At 42.6% G+C, this 15,938-nt stretch overlaps 1 protein-coding gene across 2 annotated transcripts in view; it reads right to left on the reverse strand.

Annotated features, from left to right (window-relative positions):
• Nucleotides 1–15,938, reverse strand: part of POU6F2 (POU class 6 homeobox 2) — a 450,607-nt gene that overhangs the window by 185,844 nt on the left and 248,825 nt on the right. The gene's annotated exons all lie outside the window — the stretch shown is intronic.

The raw sequence follows: 15,938 nt of genomic DNA on the forward strand, positions 1-15,938 counted from the left end.
AATTGCTCTATGAAGCTGTATAGCATCTAGGTGTGGGTTTGGCATTTATAGGATGCAGAGTTGAACAAGGATCCAACGTGAATTCCATCAGTGAAGTTTTACTAATATTGAGGCACATGGGGAAAGAAAATGGGTCTGAAATTGAGGCCAAACGAGCATCTATTGAGACTTGAGCTTGTTGGGGTCTCCAGTTGCTGTGACCATGGGCGCAAGTGCATTGGGACAGTTCAAGGGCCACTCATTCCTGTCCTGTTAGGCTGTCCTTTCCCCTAACCAGACTGCTGGAGTTGGGTCTCTTCCTCTTGATGTCCCTCTGAGGCCTAAAAACAACCCTATTTTCCAACCACAAATGGGAATCTTCTGAGCCACTGTCTTCAACTTAGGAAGTTCGTATTTGGCTATAAACTTACTTAAGGTGAAAGATTTTGAACCTTTAGAGTTCTCCCCAAACTGATACCGCTGAGCGACCTTCTGGTGTCCCAGAACCTCTTTTCAGTGTTACTCCATCCTTCTAAGCTGCTTCCGGTGGCAGCCAACGCAGAAAACACATTTCAAGCTCTCTCCCTCCCCTACCAATTTCCACGAAGCCTAACATCAAGATGAGAGAAAATGTTGAATGTGTTTTAGATTTACTGTCTCATTTCTTTTACAGCTACTCTGACTTCTTAAAGACTTAAATACTAGTGAATTTTCTGGTTAAGCCAATCTGCCTAAATATGACAAAATAAAAACTCATTACCTGCATGAGTTTGAGACAGATCACAGATCTATAGAAATGAAGAGGAACTTTGGGATGACTAGCTCCATTTTGCAGTTTCTTAGATGGGAAGTGACAGCATAGTGTAGTATGGTCTGGCCCAAGTTTAAATCCTGTCTCTGCCACTTACTAGCTGAGTGGTCTTGAACAAATTAAATATGTTGCGCCAAAGTCTTCCCATCTGTAAAACAGGGTTAGTAATAGTACCTACTTGAGGACTGTAGGGAAGATTCAGTGAGACACCTCAAGCAAGAAGATGAGCACAACGCCTTATAAGAGTGACATCCAAAAAAGCTAATTCTTAAATGATATGACTGGTAAGGGGTTAATATCCAAAATATATAGACACCTCATACAACGCAATATCAAAAAGAACCCAACCTGATTAAAAAATGGGAGGAAGGGGGACTTCCCTGGTGGCGCAGTGGTTAAGAATTCACCTGCCAATGCAGGGGACACAAGTTTGATCCCTGGTCCGGGAAGATCCCACATGCCATGGAGCAACTAAGTCTGTGCGCCACAACTACTGAGCCCATGTGCCACAACTACTGAAGCCTGCGTGCCTAGACCCCATGTTCCGCAACAAGAGAAGCCACTGCAACAAGAAGCCTGCGCACCGCAACGAAGAGTAGCCCCCGGTCACCACAACTAGAGAGAACGCCCACGCGCAGCAACGAAGACCCAACGCAGCCAAAAATAAATAAATAAATAAATTTATTTATTTTAAAAATGGGCCGAAGACTTGAATATACATTTTTACAAAGAAGGTGTTCAGATGGCCAACAGACACATGAAAAAATGCTCAGTATCGCTGATCATCAGTGAATGCAAACCAAAACCATGATGAGCTATCACTTCACACCTGTCAAAATGGCTATCACCAAAAAGTCTACAAATAACAAATGTGAGGATGTGGAGAAAAGGGAACCCTGGTATACTACTGATAGGAATGTACGTTGGTGTAACAACTATGGAAAACAGTACGGAGGATCCTCAAGAAACTAAAAATAGAACTACCCTACGATCCAGCAACTCCACTCCTGTATCTGCAGAAAATGAAAACATTAATTTGAAAAGGTACATGCATCCCTATGTTCATAGCAGCATTATTCACAATAGCCAAGATATGGAAGCAACCTAAGTGTCCATCAACAGATGAATGGATAAAGATATTATATGCACATACACACACACACACAATAAAATACTAGTCAGCCATAAAAAAAGAATAAAATTCTGCCATTTGCAGCATCATGGATGGACCTAGAGAGTATTATGCTTAGTGAAATAAGTCAGACAGAGAGAGACAAATACCATACGTTATGACTTATATGTGGAATCTAAAAAATAAAACGAATGAATATAACAAAACAGACACAGACTCACAGATTTGGCGAAAAAAAATTGTGGTTTCCAGTGTGGAGAGGGAAGGGGGGAGGGGCAAGATAGGGGTAGAGGATTAAGGGGTACAAACTACTATGTATAAAATAAATAAGCTACAAGCATATATTGTACAGCACAGGGAAATATAGCTAACATTTTACAACAACCTTAAATGGAGGATAATCTATAAAAATATCGTACACTTGAAACTACAGTAACTACAGTACTATATACGAACCTTCAAGCTGCAAACTTTCAAAGGTGCAAATGTGCGTTCCATTAACATCAGGCGTGAGTGAAATTTCAGTTTGCCCTCCATCTCCTATTGCTGACGATCTTCAGCTCTACCATCTCCCACCTCCTCTCCCTCCCCCAGTAACTCTTCTCACTTGATGCCAGCCTCTGTATGCCAGCTGTTGTACTGTACTACTATACTTTTCAAGGTACTGTACTGTAAGATTAAAAATGTTTTATTTTTTGTGTTTGTTTTTTTATGTATTATTTGTGTGAAAAGTATTATAAACCTATTACAGTACAGTACTATATAGCTGATTGTGTTAGTTGGGTACCTGGGCTAACTTTGTTGGACTTACAAAGTGGACTTACGAATGCGCTCTTGGAACGGAACTCGTTTGTATGTAGGAGACTTACTGTAATATAACATTGTAAATCAAACATTCTTCAATTAAAAAAAAAAGGAAAAGCTAATTCTTCAAGAGAGCCAAAAAGGGGAAGTTGGTTCCAAGCAAATAGAGAAATACATATTATGGATTGGATGAGTATTAAAAGGCAATCATTTGAAGTAAATACTTTAACAATAAAGTGACGAAAGTGTTAGGGAGGTATTTGATATTTTGGGGACGCCTGGCTGATGGGAGAAGAGCTGGTGAAGCAGGAAGAGCCTCCCATCAAGATGAGATGCCTCGGAACCTCTCTGGCGGTCCAGCGGTTGAGAATCCGTGCTTCCACTGCAGGGGGCACGGATTCGATGATCCCTGGTCAGGGGAACTAGGATCCCGCATGCCTCGTGGTGTGGCCAAAAACAAAAGAAAAGACAAGATGCCCGCAGGACAGACAAACTGGTTGAGCCTCGGTTGGTTGTGGAATTAGGAGCCCAGAACCTTTGCCTGGGACTGTCTGCATGGTAGCTTTTATCGTTGGCAGAAAGGGGCAGGAGACAGACTTCCTGTGTCTGTGTGCTCTCACGCACACCCATGCACACAGGCTCCCAGCCCCACTGGCATGCCACAGGTCCTGAGGCTGCAGTTACGCTCACAAGCTGGGGAAGCCCTGGGCATCTGGATTCTGCATCGTTTATGACAAAGCTGGGAGCTGGGGGTGGGCGCGTGGCTGAAACGAACACTCCACAAATTTCCCTGAGGGGTAGGGAAGGCTGTCAGAGGGTTAAAGGAGATACAAAGAGAGATAGAATCTGGAGCAGCCCGGTGAAGGGCTTTGAGACAGACATTTCTAGTGCATACACAAGTACACCCGTGGCAGGAAAGGCCAGAAGGGGTTGGTGATTAGGTGGAGGGACGGGAGGCAGTGATTGGAGAAGAGAAAGGAGTCATTCAGAGAAACAAGAGGCACGTGTGGGAGCTAAATCAGTGCTCCGATGGGCTTCTACAAACCCCCCTTCCGCTCTCGAGGCGTGGGAAAATTGGGACCACAAAGGCCCGGCTGCTCGCGTGGCCCTGGTCATAACTGGCTCAGAGGAGCAACACTGCCCTTGGGAAGTCCTCAAGGAGGAGTTGGGCCCTAAGAGCCTGGAGCTTGCTGCATCCCACTGGCCCCTCCCTGCCTGCAGTCGCACTGGCCTCTTGCCTTTGACCTCCCCACACAATCTGAACGACCCTGTCACCTCCCCGGGGGCTTAAAAGGCCATTTTGTTTGCTCTCTCCTCAAGGGCAAGTGGTGGTTTGTGCACATTTTAGATGGATGGTCTATTTCCAAGGGCCGGGAAGCTTCTCAACCCCAAATCAGGCTAACGACCTCATCGAGGGTTACATCTGGATAAATAGTGAATTGGCTTCAAAAGCTGTCCACTGCTTTCATTTTTTTTCTCGTGACAGCACAGCAGTGAGAGTGGAAACAAAAAGCAGCTGCTCTGAAGTTCAGGGCCCATAGCGTTAGGAAGGCAGAGCTGTTGGTTTGTTTGTTTTGTCAAGCTGTGGTCTTTACAGGTCTCTGCTTAACATGGCTGCTAGATAACCATCAAACTTGTGATAGAGTGATTACCAGGTAATGTTATAATAATCACGATTAAACAAGTTACATGAGCCCTCAGGCCCTGAAGCAATTTCTGTGAAGAATGAGTTTGTCCTTCAAATGGCATAATAAGAAAAAAATTAGGTGCAATTCACCCAGAACAGTATGTTATACTGGGAGAAGGGTAATACGTTTACCCATTCTTAGCAGTTACGAATGCCCTACGATTCACTTGCTTTCTTTCTGGCTTCCTTCCTTTCCATTTATGTTTTACATTCTTTGTCATGTGAAATGAGCAAGGTGGTTTATAGCTGCCCCTGTGGTTTTCTGTCCACCTGGACCACTGTACATCACAAATCCTGGCCCCTCCCTCACTTTTTTTTTTTTTTTTTTTACCATGTAGAGTAAAAATACACAAAGCGGCCAGAAAACAATTTGTAACTATTGGTGTCAAAGAGCTGTTAAACATAATTTGAGCCCAGTCAAAAAGCTGTTAAACATAATTTGAGCCCAGTAAGAAATGAGCAAGCAGCAACTGTGTTACTGCACTCCAGATTATCCCCAAAGAGTCGCTGTGGAATGAAACAACCAGGAAAAAGATGGGTTGATGAATTTATTATATACGAGGTTTAGGCATGACATTCTTAAAATGTAAAGCTTGGGGCTCATGCCAGCTACTAATGAGGACAGAACTTGAAGCACCATGTAACACCAATATGGAAATCTGCTGGATAAAACCCAAAGCTCCAGAATAAAGACATCGTTAATATTCCTTCCCATTTTTCTCATCTACACCCAGCAAATGTCTTCAAAAAGTAAAAGGCAGACCTGCCTCCTTCAAATCCCTCAGACTACAGTGTAGTGTTGTTGCCTCTGAGTATTTTTTCTATTTTGTGAGACAAATAAATGAAAAAAATAAAACTATGGAACTATTGTTTCTATTGTGAGTTACAATCATAACCAAGCCATCTACGTGGTATTATCTGAAAGTTCATTCCCCTACCCAAGGATATGAGAGCTAAAAATATTTGATGTCTTTACCTATGTTTAGTCTCAATTTACATTAAATTTCTTCTCCCCAGCAAATCTGGCATCGGTATGAAACGAGGGGATACACTGGAAAACCTAATAATTTAGTTTCAAGACTGTGGATGTAGATAGTATTAAGCACTGATATTTTCTTTCAAGAATTTTTTGTTGCCTTTGCATAGAAGTTATAGGTGTCAGAAAGCTTTTATATGCATGAAAGCATATCTATGGGAAAGAACAGAATTAGAGTAAGCGTCGGCGTGCAGAGCACTTATAAAGCCCCCCGTGCTCACCCTGCCTTCTAAGCACAAAAAGGTTCAGTAACGTGTCTTTTCTGAGTGGAATCTGTGATGCTGCGTGTGACTTTTATTCAGATGCATAAATATTATCTTTTTATTTTGGGTGTTTGAGGCTTAGGGTTGCAGTTTTAGTCTCTATTTTAAGCCCATTTCTCTCCCCTTCGTAGTTTTGCTCTATATCTCCTAGTAGGCCTTTTCTCAAAGCTTGATTCTTATGTATGGAGCCCAACGCTGTGCCTTTCACACTTCCCACGGCTGGTCTGTGGGTGTATAGTTGTGTGGAGACACTGTGTAGATGGTTTAAAGAAGGCTGATTGTGGTTTTCGTTACTGGATTAACACATAATGATTTTCAGAGGGGCAGCAGAAAAAGAAAAACCAACACAAATAGGAATGTAAAATTTCACTGTGTTAGTGAGATTTTCAGAAGTTGAAAATTATATCTAAGCATATTTGAAATTTTAAGTAGGCTTTACAATGGAATAAGATGATCTGGGTCTTTCAGAACTTAAACTACTCTTGACTCCAGGCACATATATTTTCCCTAAAGTGTTAGGAAGTATGTCAGTCATGATAGGAGAAAGCGGAGAATCTCCACTTGTTCCTTCCCTACCCATTCTCCTTTGTAATCTAGGCTGCGTTTTCCAAAATATAAATATATGTGGCTGATGAGCTTAGCTTTGCTTGTGGAAACAAACAAATGTGACAACCTTCATCTACAGGGTCTGATGGGAGTTCCCCCTAAGAAAGCTGGTAAACTTTTAAGTACACATATGCCGTTTCCTGATAGACCCCCATGGTGTGTTATTAGTTTTCTATTCGCTGCTGTAACATATTACCGCAAACTTAGCAGTATAAACAACATGAATTTGCTGTCTTAAATTACCGGGCTAAAATGAAGGTGTGGGCAGAGCTGCATTCCTTCTGGACGTATCCCTCCTTCTCTCGTAGGGGAGACTCTGTTTTCTAGCCTTCTCCAGCTTCTAGGGACCCCCACCTTCCTTGTCTTGTGGCCCTTCCCTCCATCTTCAAAGCCAGCAATGGCTGGTCTGTCTTTCCTACATCTCATCACTTTGACCTGTTTCTGTAATCACATCTCCTTCTTTGACTGACTCCTTTTCCACCTCCCTCTTCAAGGACCATTTTGATTGGGTCCATTCAATAACCCAGGATAACCTCCCCATGTTAAAGTCAGCAGATTAATAACAATCTTAATCCTATCTGCAACCTTGATTCCTCTTTTCCATGTAACATAACATATTCACAGGTTCTGGATATTAGGACATAGACATCTTTGGGCGGGCATTATTCTGCCTACGCTCCACGCGGAGAGTTTAATATGGCATACATTCTCTTCTGGTCTTCCTGACTCCTCCCCTTCCCGCTAAAGAATAAGTAACCTCTCTCTTTTTGCCCTTTGTCCTATGGCATCCTCTCTTGGGGATTTCAATATCCATGTTTTCCTTTGAGCACGTTGCTCCTTTGCTCCATCAGATTCTATCCTTCCTGTACTAAGTACTTGTTGAGGGCCTACTAGGTGCAAAGCCATGTGCTTTATGAAACAGCAGTAGATATATGCAAATAATACGCTCACATTGATGAAAACAATGAAAAAGAAAATTACTGGAACCAGGAAAGAAGAGCACATCAGATGATCTCAAAGTTCGACAAGTTACAGGCTAACAATGATTTATCTGGTGATTGGTTCATTCAAACCAGGCATTTAGCTGGTTTAATTTTTAAATAACTTGAGCTAAAACCTTTTTACTTCCCAAAGTAGTTTACATCCTGCTCCATTTCCCAAAATATTAAGACCAGATTCATTTATTATTAATTCCCCAAACATTACTGACCACCAAATATGTGTCAGGTTCTGAGCTTGACACCCGACACACAAAGATGAAAAAAAGGCATGCTTCTTTGTCCTGAATTATAACATGGGAATAAAGTGTTTTCTTTCCGTTTGGCATACCTAATAATTTAGTGGAGTGTATTCTCATCTGCTCTGTGAAGGTATACTTTTATAATTTAGCCTTTTTATTTAAGCCTTTTAAGATTTTCTTCTCATCTAGCAGTTGTGGCTTACTGATTCCCAAAATATTATTCCCAGTGGAAATAATTTTAACAACAGTAAACATTTATCATTAAGTGAGAATGCCACTTGTACTTCAGTTTAAAGAATCCAAGTTAATTTTCAAAAGTTGTAATGATTTCTCTAAAACCAAAGTTTCATTTTTTTAGGAGTGTTTCAAACCATCTTTTCTATTTGTATACTCAATTATTAATCAAATGATATGTTCATACTCTCAAAACTGTCTAGACATTTTATAAATTTACCATATTATATACATCCTCTGTAGATTAATCTGTGTAGTTGTTCTTGGGCTGCAAAATGACATGAACGGGTAGAGCAGAATTACAAAATTTTGAAATGTTCCACGTTTAAAGCTTATGTCCCTGCCAAGGCCCTGAGCTGGGCCCACTTTCTTGAGGAAGCCTCCATGGTTTTCTAGCTCACAATTAATTCTCTCTTAGAAGATGTATGTGTTGTGGCTCAAATAAATGAGCAGGGCCAAGCATATTTCTCTTTGAAATGTGGAATTAGGGACTGAGAGAGCTTTAGTCATGGGCACTGAAGCTGAAGTTACAAAAAGGAGCCAAATCTGGAAAAATAATAGATATAAGTGTATGTATAACTTAATCACTTTACTACACACCTGAAACTAACACAACATTGTAAATCAACTATACTCCAATATAAAATAAAAATTAAGAAACCAAAAAAACCCCCAAAATGTTAGATTTAAAAAACAAAGTAACAAAAAGGAGCCAGAAACCAGCTGGAGGATGGTCAAAATGGCTGTAGAAGCCACAAGTTAGGAGAATTGTGAATAATCAGAGTCCTACAGTTTGTAGAGGGAGGGGAAGAGGCAGATGCATGGAGACAAGCCGAGATGCTATGAGAATAAGCCACTGGGAGCACAACATGGGTTCCTGATGGCTTCTCAAAGCTGGTTCCCTGAGATCCAACTGTTCACCAGATTCTCAAGAGATCCTCATGAATATTTATAATATTATATTTGTAATAGACTCCCGCTGACTTGAAGCAACTCGAGTGAGCCTCTGCTTCTCACACTGAAAGAGCCAGACTAGCATGGAAGCGCATTCATTTTACAAACCTTGATTCTCCCATGTGACAACTTTTGGTAATGCAAGAGCTGCCCTCTGTTTTGAAGGAAGGGTACAAAGAAGATCGTGGCTTGATGGGTATCAGGCTGTTGGAAATAGTTTAGCAAACAAGTAAGAAGTAAATCTCACTGTCACTGGCTTTTAAATTATTTAGTCTTCCATCTTTTTTGCAAATATTTCGTCAGAGGTCACAAATCCAGAGACAAATTAGCCACTGCCTGCCCCGGAGATGTGCAGCCTCTCTGAAGAGGCTGGGGAGAAAATTATGACACCGAGTAGCATGTGCAATGGCCAGAGAAAGCACAGGCTGATGAGCGTTTCCCTTGCACTAATTTTCTGACGACACTGAAGTATGTCCTGACTTTTGAAAGGGCTCATGGCAGCCCGATGTAGCTCCCCGTCAGGTACTTAACATTCTAGGCAAGATAAATTTTAGCAAATCAATGGAGATGAATGCATCCATCGAGAGGCAGAATTTTGATAATGAGTAAATTCTAAGAGAAAACTAAATAACCGCTTGGTTATCTCCATGCGAAGCGTACTAGGAAATGAACAGTTAAATACCTTCATCACAAACTTAGAAGAGAAAGGAAATAGAGGTTTCTTGGCAGTGCCCCATTTTCGGTGATTGCTTTAGGCATCTCTGTGCCTCCCCTCCTCCCCTCTATGTCTCCCCCTACCCTGCATGACACTGGGGTCCTTGGTTTCCCAACATTGTGACCTACATTACATGCTTCTCATTTAGGCAACAGGCAGTAGTGATTGGCCGTTGTTCTGGGGCTGGTAGCAATTCTGTAATTTCATTCTCTCATTAGAAGGTGTGTGTTTATTTATTAAAGCTGCACTGTGCCCAAAGGCAACGTGCAAAAAAATACAGAAATACCAAAATTAAATAAAGGCTATATTGCTGTTATTCTGTAAAGCTTGTCTACCGCAAGCCACTGTGCACTTTTATAGAACAGAAGCTCTGTTACCCAGGTGCCCCCCAGTACCTCAGTCGGCAAACTCCGCACCTGCCCTGCTTCCTGCCTCTGTCAGCACACAGGTCTCCTCTACCTGAGGCGAAGAGGACGACAGACACGTTTAGAATCCTGCATCTTGTAGGAAATTCTCCAAGTGGGTACAAGGGTCCCGTTACAGGGTCCTTCTGTTGAGCTCAAACACCGGGGACTTCGTCCTGAACAGCATCCTAGGATCGAAGGGACATCTCTGCTTCTAGATGTGGTCTCTCCTCTGTTGGATGGGGAGACGGAGAGAGCCATTTAGGCTCCCTTCTGTGTAGGGCTGTCGATGTGCCCACAGCAGGGCAGTGTCTCAGGGGCTGGGAGGCCAGCGGCGAGCACCCACAGGCACTGCCCTGCTGGAATTTACATTTCGTGGGGGAGGCAGGAAATGCACAAATACTCGGGAAAATGCATGGTTCGTCACATGGTTTTTAGAGCCATGGCTAAAATTCAGCAGCAAGTGTGCATAACGTGTGCCAGGGAGGGAGTTGGAGGGGGCTATTTTCTACAGGGTGATTCAAGAAGGCTTCACTGAGAAGATGCTTAGAAGCAGCGAGCAAGAGAACCATGTGGACGATGGAGGGAAAAGCATTCCAAGGGAAGGGAACAGTAAGTGCAAAGACTCTGAGCAAGTATGAATGAAAACAGAGGTTGTATGTTTCTTCAAACACAGGTGTCCAACCTCAGTACACAGGAAGCTCATCCATAACCTGATGTAAGAACCATTTCCATGGCAGTGAAAGCTGTGTGAACACTGAAACATGCCCTGGGTTAAATGCTTTTCACTTCATACTGGTAAAATTGCCTCTATTTCAAGCTGTTGGTAAATAGTTTTTTTTTTCACAATTTGCAATACTTACACTCAAACCAGGGATGACTTAACCAACCACGCCCTCAGCTCAGCCTGCACAGACAAGCCCGTTCCTCATTTTCTCTGCTAAGTTAACACCAATGTTTGTATCATGAGGCAGCTGCTAGTGCAAAGGGGGCTTCTCTATGATAGAGTGAAAAGAGCATGAGTTCTGAAGTTACAGAGGCCAAAATACAAACCCCGAGTGTGTCACTCATCGTTTAACAGCTGAGAGACCTTGCCAAGTCAATTCCTCCCTTCCTCCAAATCTCAGTTTTTCATAAAACTTTACTTTTAAGTAAAGAGAATGCTACTTACTCGGGAAGACTGTTATGAAGATTAAATCAGGTAGCACTTGTAAATACCTAGCTCCCTGCCTGGCACTTAGTAAACAATAATCTTCTCCTCTTCCCCCACCCCTTCTCTCTCTTTTTTTCTCTTTCTCTTAACACACACACACACACACCATACTACATCCAGCCAGATCTGAGATCAGAAGAGGCTCTGGGAAGCTTCTTTGTTAGCATCTCATAATGCTCCTTCCTAAATACCCACAGGAGCTAGGAAAGCTCCAGGGCTGCTCGCAAGTCTGTGTGCATCTGTGTGTGTCTGTCTGTTCCTGGTGACGGTGGAGAGCCCATAAAACCTATGGGTCTAGGGACTTCCCTGGTGGTCCAGTGGTTGGGACTTTGCCTTCCAATGCAGGGGGTGAGGGTTCGATCCCTGGTCGGGGAGCTGGGATCCCACGTGCCTCGGGGCCAAAAAACCAAAACACAGAACAGAAGCAATGTTGTAACAAGTTCAATTAAGACTTTAAAAAATGTTCCACATCAAAAAAACCTTTAAAAAAACAAACAAACAAAAAAACCTATGGATCTAAACTTTGCAACTGGTCTATAGGATAATCCTAAACTCCTCAGGTCCTCTCTGGCTCAGTGGAACTGGGTCCACATTCAGGCTGAAGATCAGGTAAAGGGAAGCACAATGGGGTATTTGCCCCATGATGAGAAATTCTCCCAGAGCTCATGGGACAGACTCTGGCCATCAAGTCATCTGGCCTCCTTTCCCATATGTGCTGATCTCTCCACAGAGACTGGAGGAGAACGAGAGGAAGTACAAAGACAGCCACATGCCTGGAAGATTGTAGATCTGGCCATTACATTTCAGACAGGCCACTGAATGGACAGGAACAATTTTTAGACACAGGGGTGGTAGATTCCAGGCAACAGGCACTGACGTGACCACTGCAAACTCTCTATCAGCTCTTCCATGTCTTTGAGTCTATTTATTTTTTCCCTTGGGTATAATCAAATTTTGGGGGGCCATGGAGGGTGGGGGTGGGCAGTGAAAGGACAAAAAAAAATAAAGAAAAGAAAAAAGAGAAGAAGGAGCCCTCCTCCTCGTGCTGGTGGTCTGGTGAGCAGATTCTGGTTTCTGGGGGGCACCATCTTAGCCCATCTCCCGGGCCCCATGTATTTGCGTAACATCTCCCAGGATCCCAGAGCTGAGAGCGCATTTCCTAAATATCCTAAATTAAGGGAGGAGCTTCAGAAGTGGGTGCTCAGCTGAGCTGAGGAGCCAGCGTCTCATTTTTATTGCTTTTTATTTAACATGAAAACATCCTTATTTTGACCCATTGGTATTTGAGCCAATTTGAAGGGGAAGAGGCCATCCAATAAAGCATTAGCAAGAGAGTCTGCTCTATTTCCTCCATGGAATTTCCGTTTCCTATTAGAACAAACAAACCAGGCCTCCCCTCACACTCCTGCCTGGAGAACAAGCTCAGACTCACAAGTGTCACTTTGCTCATTTGCCTTGGCCAGAGCTCACTTCAGAGAACACTGTTCACTATAATTGCCTTGGTTTTAAGCAGAAATATCTCCTGTGATGCCATCAACTGGAAATACAGAGAATAATTTTCAAAACTCTTTTCAAACAATGAGCAGCGCTGATGAAGCCAATCACAGAAAAAGCAGGCAGCCGCCTCCAGAAAGGGGAAATATTAAAAGAATTAAAAAATGATAGAGTCAATATCTCCGTATGAGCCACGGAGAGATTCCAGGTGAATGCAATCTGCTTCTCTTTAAAAATAAATCAGATCCCATTTACACTCACCATAAGCTAATGCTGCTGATGTGTGAGGTTTATATCCTTCCTAAGATACTGAAGTTGGGAGTGGTTTCTACCAGGCGTAGCAACTCTCTTCCTCCGGGTTAGCAAGCTTCAAGGTAAATGCTACTACTGTTATTCCTAATGGTTATAGGAAGGGAAAAAGTGAATGCATTTGCAATTATTCATTAGTGCAAGTTCCTGTTTGCACCAGGATTTTTATTTAAAAGAAAATGGTACCTCTTTCGGGTTGACTCTGGCCAACAGGAATTTTTAGTTTTAGTATATAATTTTCCCTCCAGGCCAATTCAACTTAATCATGAGAATTCTTCAAATAGGAATATAAATTAATTCCATCAAATGGCCCAAGTGCGTGTGACTGGGCAGGGTAGCTGGGTCTGAGTTACACGAACTATTATACCACTTGGGATAAGACACACGGGGGTAGGATTATATTCGCCCCTTGTTTCCACTGGCAAAATCTCCTAACACAATGACTGCGCTTCACAGGGAACATTTTAAATCATAAAATGAGATAACGTGAGATAGAGAACTAATAATGAACAAGGAGATCTCCAACGGGGCCAAGGTAAGTTAAATAGAATATGACTATTAGGGAGGGTTGGTGTTTCTTGTCCCCGGCTATCAACGAGCCACATCTTTAGATAAGGCTTTTTTTTTTTCAGCCTGATCCCAGATCTTATCAAATGTTGTTACACACTGTTTAGTCTCCAGGGCCGACACAAAACAAACACCATCAAGGACGGAACACAACTCAACAACTTGGAGAAAACCAGAGGGAGGTGCAGGAAGCAGTTTTAGTGATTAACCCAGTGGCTCTCTCCATAGAGCCCAGTCTCACCTGGAGTGGGTGGAGACGATCAGAGGCTTGTGAGTGAGTGTGTGTGTGTGTGTGTGTGTGTGTGTGTGTGTGTGTTGTGGGGGGGGCTTTTAGGAAAGGAGACGTGAAAATACAGGAGGGAAGTAGACAATACAATTGCACTCGGACTGCCAAGATGGAGATGATATTTGTTTGCTCTGGCCCTGCGCGGCAAGGTGGCACTCTTCCCATCCCAGCTTTTGTCCTTCAGAGCTGCAAGAGCCCACGCTTTAATGCCTGCAGGTTGACCATGCATTGTTATTATATAGGCTTCGTGTTCACATCATGTGTCATCTGACCAAAGGAGAGTCTACAAAGTGAAAGGTTCATGCAAAATTTATGCTTATACGGCTGTTTCAGTCAGTGGAAAAATCAATACTGTGGGCTTGATGCACAGAAATGACTGAGTGCTCTCTGACTGACACTAAAAGCACAGGGAGATTGAGAGCCGCATTTGCTGTTCAAGGAATCGAGTGTATTAGAGCTCTTACAATAGTCTGCTCACCTTGTATTAGCCTTTCCTTGGGATTATTTTTTGATAACAATTATGATTGTGGGGTTTAAGGCAATTACACCATTACAAAGAAAAAGCTGCTTTTTATGTCCTGTAAAGCTGTCATCTATTTCACACCGCAACTGCCTTCCAATTATTTTGCTACAATGCACTTTGGAAGCAAAATGTCCTAACTGATATATATTAGACCTTTATGTTTTATAAATAAAAATCAAAGCTGTAATGTAATCCTTCAAAAGGAGCTTCTCAGTTTCCCCAGACGTGATTTTAGAAAGCGTGGAAACGGAGTGGGTGCCAGACGTTTTGAAAAAGACACATCACAGCACCTGTGGTTCCGCTGGCAGACTGTACACCCCAGGGGTGATACATAACATGGAGAAGGAGACGCAGTCCGATCCCTGGTTTAAAATGCTAATGGCATCTGTTAAGTGGAGGCTCAGGAAGGCTTACAAGTTGGAATTTAATGATAAAGCAAAAAAACAATCCTCGAAATTAATTCAGTCGGAAAGGAACTCAAAGACATGTTGTGACAGCACATTAAGGAGTCAGCAACAACAGAGAGAAGATTTTTCTCTTATTCTTTCAGCCCTGTTGCAATGAAGATTTTACAGCTACATGGGGGTCCAGATGTCAGAGGGGTGGGCGGGTGGAATTCAGAGACTAGCACAGGGAACCAGGTAGAAAATCAAAGTCATGGACCAAAATGACTCATCCTAACTGGGATCTGGAGATTAAACCGTAGCAGGAGAGAGCGCTTTGTTTGTGAGCCATGAAAAATTGTGCTTATGTGGTCTTGTCCCGAGGGAGGGTGGGAAATGCTATTGTTTCCAACTCTGAAAACCCTCCAGCAAGGTGGGTAGTCAACTCAGTGGGGATAGGAAAGCTCCCGTGTGGTAACTAACAAAGCTAGCCTGTCCCTTTCACCATGTGACACACCACCACAGCGCGGCAGCCAAGGCAAGTGAGTTAAGCCTCTAAATTAATGGTATGAAGGTGGCTTTTTGTCTGTGTTCCAAAAATAAACAACAGAGTACTGAAAACTGCTGGGAGCACCATGGTTATTCTGATGATAAGGATTTAAAATGTGGATATGGCATGAACTCTGGATGCATTTCACATAAATGACCCACCAAAGAATCTGTATACATGCATGCATTAAGAAGGGCCTTTGGGGCTTAAAACTCAATGCAGAAAGGATTTCCAAGATTGCTGGACCACCATGGTGCAGTAGAGAGGGACAGACATCTGGCAGTCCTAGAAGTATCCTCACTCTGGAGTTCTGTGTTGGGCTGAGGATGGGAAAGGCAAGGGAAACAGCATGGATGATCTTTCATCCTCTGTGCTTTCCTGAACACGCCTTGTCATTTTGAAAAACCTTTCTATTAGCTCCCTGGTAAGGATTCTTTCCTAAGTTTTGTTTTGTTTTTTAATTGGGAAGATACTTTTTCCCTTGTTGATGCTTAGTCTGAAAGTGAGCTCACTGGCCAGAAATACTATTTTAATCCCACAGCCTGTTAAGCATCTTTCTGGCTTGAAATATCAAAAATATCTCTTAATAAGTCAATATACCCACTTCTCCCAGAGTGGCAGTACCCCTGTGCTTTTTGTCTTGGAAAAGAGAACATTTACTGTCTATCAGAATCAACACATTAAATTCATCTTTAATAATGGGTGTATTCTGAGGCTTCCACATGGGACATATACCAAGGAATTAAAT

This window comes from Eschrichtius robustus, chromosome 8 (genome assembly GCF_028021215.1).
Source record: "Eschrichtius robustus isolate mEscRob2 chromosome 8, mEscRob2.pri, whole genome shotgun sequence".
Classification (NCBI taxonomy): Eukaryota; Metazoa; Chordata; class Mammalia; order Artiodactyla; family Eschrichtiidae; genus Eschrichtius; species Eschrichtius robustus.